The sequence below is a fragment of the Myotis yumanensis genome, unplaced genomic scaffold (genome assembly GCF_028538775.1).
Source record: "Myotis yumanensis isolate MYYU_CA2020_CCGP unplaced genomic scaffold, mMyoYum1.0.hap1 SCAF_3, whole genome shotgun sequence".
In the NCBI taxonomy this organism is placed as follows: Eukaryota; Metazoa; Chordata; class Mammalia; order Chiroptera; family Vespertilionidae; genus Myotis; species Myotis yumanensis.
The window spans coordinates 75,511,575-75,517,755 of record NW_027223754.1 but is presented as its reverse complement, the minus strand read 5'-3'; the positions used below and the strand labels follow the sequence as shown (position 1 = coordinate 75,517,755).

At 38.0% G+C, this 6,181-nt stretch overlaps 1 pseudogene; it reads right to left on the bottom strand.

Moving 5' to 3' along the window:
- Positions 1-4,811: 4,811 nt before the first annotated feature.
- On the bottom strand, positions 4,812-5,864 carry LOC139006202 (prothrombin pseudogene; annotated as a pseudogene).
- Positions 5,865-6,181: the final 317 nt, after the last annotated feature.

Here is a 6,181-nt window from a genome sequence, read left to right as displayed (position 1 = left end):
TTATAACCTATGTAGGAATTGAGTGGTGATCATGATTATGCATATAAAATACATGGAATACTCAAGTTAATATATTTTTATGTTCCTCTATTTTCTGCCACCTCTGAGCCATCAATTCAGGACCAAGCCAAATTAGTCATTCCCACCTTCCAAATCACCACCCAGTGTTCCTAATTTGCTTCATTAGTTATATTTGTTTATTTGTCTCAAAGAAATAGTGAAACATTAGAATCAGAAGGAAACATCTTTTAAATTAAAAAAAATTATTCTCCCCACCTCTGTAGTTGAAAAAGCAACCATTGTGAATAGAGCATTAGAATATACATTTTTAAAAAACATCACTGATGAGTCCTGTCTGGGTGGCTAACTTGGTTGGAGCGTCATCCCATACACCATAAAGGTTGCAGGTTTGATTCCCCATCAGGACACTTATGAGAGGCAACTGATCTGTTTCTCTCTCACATCGATGTTTCTCTTTGCCTCTCTCTCTCTCTCTGTCTGTCTCTCTCTGTCTCTCTCCTTGGGTGAGGATTAAAAAAATGTCTGATGATTCTGCTGCATGATCTTAGGTCACAGGTTATAATCTCAGCTCCCACACTTTCCAGACATACGACTTCACAAGTCATTGGATATATTTGAAATATAAATATATCCATCATTATTGTGAAGAAAGCAGCTTACATCTTTCTTCACACCTGGTAGGAGTTTAACAAATGTAATTTTCTTCTTCTCTTTTACCTGTCCATCTTCACAAATTTCAGACTCATTGACAGGTGGTAAAAGAAATCTTCAGTGTAACCCCAGAATTGTGGCTGAGGGAGTTGAAGTGACTTCCCATTCTCATACTTTTACTTATCACGATTCTCATATTGTATCCTCCTGTAGCTTGACCATATGCCCCTGTCCACACTGTAGTATCCAATTCACCCCATGAAAAACTGGTTTTCCTTTTGATCTTTGGTGGAATAAGGGAGAAAAATAACATTTATTTAGAAGCTGTTATGTATTATGTGTTTCATGTGAATTATGGCATTAAATTTGCATACTGATCATATGAAGTAGATATTTTCATCCCAGTTTTTCAGCTAAGAATACTAAGGACTAGATTATGTAATAAATGTATTCACTTGTAGTATGGAAACAATTCCAATGTCTGTGTCATTACCAAATTTATGTCCTTTTCACTAATGTTCCAGACTGTTCTTTTCTTCTCTCCAATGGGATTGTAGGGTGTTAGAATGCCACATTTTCAGGAAACACCTGCTAGTGAGAAGTCAACAACTTCTAATGCAGGCTGTGGGGGAAGGCCAAGCTCAGGAGGAGTTCTCTTAGCTTCTAGAAGAATTCTGGCTGAAGACTATATTTTCTAAGAGCGCTAGCTTTAATTCTAAGCTGCTGTTTTGCTTCTATCCACAACCTTGATCTTACTGAATTGCAAACCACTTTGCAAGCCTCCAGATAAATGCTGTAAGTTCTCATTGCCCACTGACAATTCCTTACTAGTCAGTTTGACATTTTCCCCTTGGTACAGAACAATTGATGAAAAGCAAAGAACATGACTCTGGCTCTAAGTAGAATTCCAAGAGATGGTTACATAAATAATAGAAAATAAAAAAGGAATCGCTAAAATAAAGATTTTATCTCTAATAGTCAATAATTTGGAAGAGCTATGACAATTTATACTTGACGATGTGGTAAGGTTTGAGTATGAAAAGTCAGTCAAACTATATACGTACACACACACACATGCAAAGAAAATGTCTATCACATTATATTTTTTGTGAACCTTGTTTGCTGTTATATAAAAATTCACATTTTGAGTGACAAAAAGGAGTTTATTCTGTTGTTATTTATTTGATTCTCTTGTTCCTTAATATAAAAAATAGAACTAATGATGTTTTAGTACTTACTACCTTGAAGAAATACCAAGGATTAATTAGATGTGCATAAAGTAATCTGAGCTCCTTTGAAAAATAGCAATAATAAAGACTATTTCAATGAGAAAAATAATACACACATAACTTGCATATATTAAATATGTTTATATAGAAACTATTTATATGTATATGCATACTAAATTTATATTTATACATATTTAATTTTTTCTTACACTTATACTTACATATACAAATTTGCCTTTTTGCTTATTTGCTTGTTTACAAAAGTAAAAATACTTCCAGAAAATCCTTTGTCAATTTTTCAGCTCTTCAAGGAAAACTCTATTTAAAAGGTCTGGAATGTGTGTTAAGAAAAAGAAATGACTTCACATTTTCTTGAGAAGAAAAAGCAATTTCACAGTGCACAAAATGGCTTAGAGTAACATGGATGTGTGTGTGTTTTTCCCCCCCACTGTATTCTTAATTAAGAAAGATTGACATCTGTGAAGGTTTCAAGCCAAATAAAAATCCCAAATTTTAATTAGCTTTTCTTATGGTGATGTTTTCCAGCTAGGAGACATTTGCTAATCTACCAGTTTCTGAGAGAGTAGCAGTACATAAATAATATTAATAATTATGTTTATTACTTCCATAAGTGTCACAGTATGCAGTCATGTAGAGATAGCACCAGATTCAATAATTAAATATACCACAGTGGGTTTTGGCATTCTCTCTTCCACCTCTGTAACCTGCCTTCCTAGCTGTCTATATTGTACAACTGACTGCCACCCACCATCCCTGACCCTCTGCCCCCTTAAACATGCCTCTGAGTACTCTAAGCATTTTAGTTCCATGTGCCATTCATGATGAAGTCGATTTTTCACAGAGAGTGACCCAGTTGTGTGACTTTCTAGCCTCTCTCTTACAAAAACTACAAATACTGTTTTCCATTGCTACTTGCTACAAGTTCAGAATATTGATAAAACAACCTTTGCTAAATTGAAATATTATACAGAAATACAAGATGTTTTTACTCGTTTTATTAATAGCCAAAGACTGCATAATGTTTCTCTTCCTCAAGGGATGTGCTTATTTCAAGAAGGCAAAAACATTAATTCAAATAATGAATCACTGATAGTGGGATTTTAAGTAGTGTTTCCAGCCAGAAACAGGTGAGGTGATATTCAAATCTCATCTGATAGGTGACAATCCACTTTATGTTAGTGTAAAACACTTCTGAAAAATAGCTGAGGAAACAAATATCAATCATGTGTAATATGAATCACTGAGAGAATATATGACTAATCATAGGGAGGGATCTTGAGATAAATCAACACAGATACATATCACTTTTCATGTAAGTCTTTGCATAATTGTATCTATGCAGACTATACACATGCATGCACACCCTACACACATATATCACTATATTTATTTTGGCCCCAACCTCTCTATTCATTATTTTCAATCATTTATGTTCTACTGCCAATCAATTGCATCAGCTATGGGGTTGTTTAATTAACTCATTGTGTTGGCTAAAAATAAGCCAGTTTTCTCACATTGTCTAAACCCAGCTATTATGTTTATGGAATTATTAAACTCCTATGGGTATGTAAAAGGGGCATCTGTATATAAATTTCACTAATTTTCTGAAATTACTTGACAAATACATTATCATTTGGAAGCTTATTTTAAATGGGATTTCAGACATTTATTTGAAAGAATGGGGGGTTAATAAAATCAAAATTAATTAAAAAGATGATTAAATAACATGAGTTACAAATTCAAAACAGTTGACTCTTTTCAATGAATGAGTTGTCATTTGAAACATTATAATAAATAACTTAAGAATTTAGTTAAAAAATACAAATAGCCTGGCCGGTATGGCTCAGCAGTTAAGCATTGACCCAAGAACTAAGTGGTCACCAGTCCAGGCTGGTCAGGGCATATGCCTGGGTTATGGGTTCAATCCCTAGTAGGGGGCCTACAGGAGGCAGCCAATTGCTGATGTTTCTCTCTCATCAATGCTTCTATCGCTCTATCTCTGTACTTTCTTCTCTCTCTAAAAATCAATAAAAACATATTTTAAAAAACACAAATAATTTTTTAATCAAGTGTTGAAGATAACTTAAAATAGTTGAAACAATCTTTAGTTATTGCAAATTTAGGTGGCATAATTTTTATATATTGGACCTTTTTTTTTAAATAGACTTGCTGGACTTTCAGAGGTATACTTCCATCATCTTTGGACATCTGCATAGTTAAAAATGATACATAAGAGCTATTAATTGACTGAAAAGACATGTTAGATATTTAAATTTATTACAATCTCTCTTTTACCTTTGGGAGCCTAATATCAAATTTATAAAATTATATATATTTTTTCTAATGTGGCAGCTCACATTTCCTAGAGAACAAAGACATAAGATATTTCATCTAACTTCCATGCCTGTAGCTATAGTTAAATCTACAAATTAATGTAGAGTTTTGTGTAGCACTAACCTGGTACAACTTCCCTCAAATCTGTCTCCACACTACTTAAAAGTCCACTATTAGAGATTTGCTTCTTTATATTTAATAAACAACAAAATAACGTATTTATAGAGGAATTGACAGTCACTTCAACAATAAAAGGTCCAGAGATAAGAATTATTTCACTTTAATATATCTTATTTTATATTATGGAAGTTGGAACAGATATTTAAAAGAAATAAGAGACAGTAATACATACATACATATATACGTTTTTTCTTGTTTTTGTTTTTGTGTTCTTTTTTTTTGTTTGTTTGTTTTGTTTTGATTTTGGGGTTTTTTTAGTTCATAGAGTCACTTTTATTGAGAACTAAAGTTTTAGGAACAAACCACAAAAATAATTCTTTCCCGGGATTGGTTTCTGTGATCTTACAGTGAAGAGCCTAGAATGTTGATGGTCCTCTAACTTTCAGACCGATCAATGACCTTCTGTAACCACTTCTTCAGGCGGAACACGTGTGCGTAGAAGCCATACTTCCCATTCCTGTCACAGCCTTCACCCCACGAGACGATGCCCATTGGATACCAGCGGTTGTTATAGGGGCTCTTCAGGACAAAGGGTCCCCCACTGTCACCTTCACAAGAATCCCCTCGTTTCCCTTCATCGGGCTTGTAACCAACACAGAACATGTGGTCGGTGATGCGGGTGCGGGTGGAGGCCTTGCAGACCGGCCGCTCCACGATGAGCAGGTTCACCACCTGCAGGACGCTGGGCTGCACCTCGGCAGGACTGGCTATCCACGCCTCCTTCAGGTTGCCCCAGCCTGTCACCTGCCCTTTGTATTCAGCCTGGAGCAACCTGGCTGCCGTCTGCTTGTCGGGCAGGCACGTGGGGTGGATGTAGCTGCTGAAGGTGATGGGCCTCTTGAGCTTCAGCAGGGCGATGTCGCGGTCCAGGATGTCCCTCCAGTTGTACCTGGGGTGGATGTAGATCTTCTCCAGCATGGAGATCTTTTCCATGCCTCGCTCATACCTGGCTCGGGAATGCTTGCCAGTGCGCACCAAAAGGTCATTCGCAGTGAAGTTCTTGTCCCAAGGGGGGTACAGGAGACAGTGGGCAGCAGTGAGGACCCAGCGGTCACTGATGAGGCTGGCTCCGCACAGCAGCTCCTGGGAACTCTTCCGGAAAAGCATCGCCTGCCAGGGCGCCAGGCCTATCTCCGCGTCCCAACCCTCCACGATGCTCCCATCGATGTAGGACTCCAACAGCTCCTGCTCCGTCTTGTCCTCCAGCCACTTCTTCTCAAACAGAGGCCGCAGCCCACAATCTGCCTCCCCAGCCCCGAAGGTCTTCTCATTGAAGAAAGGCTAGAACGCCTCCACGGTGGTGTGCCCCTCGATGGCCGCGTCCGGGTCCTGGCTCTGCCCATCGACCGTCACCTCCTCCACGGGCTCCTCTGCAGAGACCCAGGCACCGGCTGGGACAGGACCTGGCCACTCCTCACCCCCATACATATGTACGTTTGTTAGACGTGGGGATTTGAAGAGGAAAAACAACAGCTGACTTAAATAAGAGTTTCCAATTTATAACTGAAACCAAGGTTCAGCTGTTTACCACCATGAAACTCAAACTCATGAGAAAGAAGCTTGTGAGAAACAAAAGAGGTTTATTCAAGTGTTGGCCCCCCGAGAAGATGGGGAACTCTTGTCCAAAACCCATCTCAACATCTCAGTGCCGGCAGAGGTTTTTATAAGGAGGGAGAGGAAGAGCAGAACAAAAAGATCAAGGAGATGGAGTTGAAAAGTTCTCTAAGTGGAAACCAGTAGAGTCC